We start from the raw sequence: 2,212 nt of genomic DNA, 5'->3' as shown, positions 1-2,212 counted from the left end.
AATGGAAACGAGAGATATAGATAGCGATGTGGAGAGATACAGAAGAATGAATGAATGATTGACAATAGACAATAGACAATAGACAATAGGTGCAGGAGTAGGCCATTCAGCCCTTCGAGCCAGCACCGCCATTCAATGCGATCATGGCTGATCACTATCAATCAGTACCCCGTTCCTGCCTTCTCCCCATACCCCCTCACTCCGCTATCCTTAAGAGCTCTATCCAGCTCTCTCTTGAAAGCATCCAACGAACTGGCCTCCACTGCCTTCTGAGGCAGAGAATTCCACACCTTCACCACCCTCTGACTGAAAAAGTTCTTCCTCATCTCCGTTCTAAATGGCCTACCCCTTATTCTCAAACTGTGGCCCCTTGTTCTGGACTCCCCCAACATTGGGAACATGTTATCTGCCTCTAATGTGTCCAATCCCCTAATTATCTTATATGTTTCAATAAGATCCCCCCTTGAATGAAACAATGAATGCAAAAAAGATATGCAGTTCCTTGTTTCTATCAAGGGTTGAGGGGATATGGGCCTGGTACAGGCAAGCTGTGGCTGGATAGTATGCAAAATAAAATATTTCATTGCATCTCGGTACACGTGACAGCAATAACAGAACTAAACTAAACCAATTGTCTCGATCAGGCTGCCATGAGGAACTTTATCAGGATGCATCTCTGCTTGGCTTGGGAACAACTCCATCCAAGACCACGAATTGTGGACGCAACCCAGACCATCACACAAACCAACCTCCCTTGTATTGACTCTATTTATATCTCATGCTGCCTCGGCAAGGCCAGCAGCATAATCAAGGACATCACACCTTAGCCACTACCTCTTCTGTCCTCAGGCAAAAGGTATTAAATGTGAAAACGCACACCTGCCGATTCAGGGACAGTTTCTTCACAGCTGTTATCTGGAAAGTGAACTATCCTATCACAGCCAGAGAGCAGTTCTGAACTACTCTCTATCTGTTATGGTAACCCCCAGATTTCACTGACACTAATGTCCATGAAGCCGGAATTAAGAACAGAGTTAGGCCATTTGGCCCATCGAGTCGACTCTGCCATTTATTCATGACCGATCTATCTTTCCCTCACAACCCATTCTTCAGCCTTCTCTCTGTAACCTTTGACACCCTTACTGACCAGGTCAGCAGCAACATTCACTGACACTCTTGTCCATGAATCCGGAATTACGAGCAGAGTTCGGCCATTTGGCCCATCGAGTCTACTGTGCCATTCAATCATGACCGAACTATCTTTCCCTCTCAACCCATTCTCCTGCCTTCTCTCTGCACCCTTTGACCCCCTTACTAGTCAAGAACCTGTCAACCTCTGCTTTGAAAATACCCAATGACGGCCTGCACAGCTGTCTATGGTGATGAATTCCACAGATTCACCACCGTCTGGCGAAAGATATTTCACCTCATCTCCATTCTTATGGTCCGTCCTTTCATTCTGAGGCTGTGCCCTCTGGTCCCAGACTCTGCCACTAGTGGAAACATTCTCTCCACATGCACTCTATGTAAGCCATGTCTACTGGTCACTGCAAACCTCCCATGGCCTCTGCATTGTCCTCCACTACCTCCCCCCCCCCCCCTCACCCCAACCACACACACTGAACTACAAACAATTAACCCCTTCAAAACCTTTACACATTTCTGGATTTCTTTATGAGGAAAGCCCTTTCAGTCCTTCCAGTCTGTGCAATCGTATTGGCCCACAAAGTTTACCTGTGGCCCAGGATGGGCTACCAGAGTGACCGATCACCCCGTGGGGCAGGGGATGTGGGAGGAGTGCCAGGGGAACCCACGGACACAGGAAGAGCATATAAACTGCACACGGATTAGAGCTGGCAGACAGCAGCACTAACTGCTGCTCCACTGTACCCTCTACTTGGTTTTCTTTCTTCCAGCCTGTTTCATCTGCTTTGCAGACTCATTTACTGAAGGCACCCAGCGGTCCTGAATCATTGTGGGTTTCCCTTCACCCTGCCAATCCAGCTCTGAGCCTGACCATTCAGTTTGGCTGCCCTGCCCCAGGAATCCAAGTCCTTCCTCTTGCATCAGTTGTGGGTCACACATTCACCTGCACCCCCTCCTGTCTCCATCCATGGCACCAGGAGAGGTCCAGACATACATAACCAATACAAGACAAGTTTTGAAATGATTTTTTATTGCTTAAAAGCCACAAAGCAAAGCATAGCTCGCA

The sequence above is a fragment of the Rhinoraja longicauda genome, unplaced genomic scaffold (assembly GCF_053455715.1).
Source record: "Rhinoraja longicauda isolate Sanriku21f unplaced genomic scaffold, sRhiLon1.1 Scf000217, whole genome shotgun sequence".
NCBI lineage: Eukaryota > Metazoa > Chordata > Chondrichthyes > Rajiformes > Arhynchobatidae > Rhinoraja > Rhinoraja longicauda.
Note: the sequence above shows the minus strand (reverse complement) of the source record.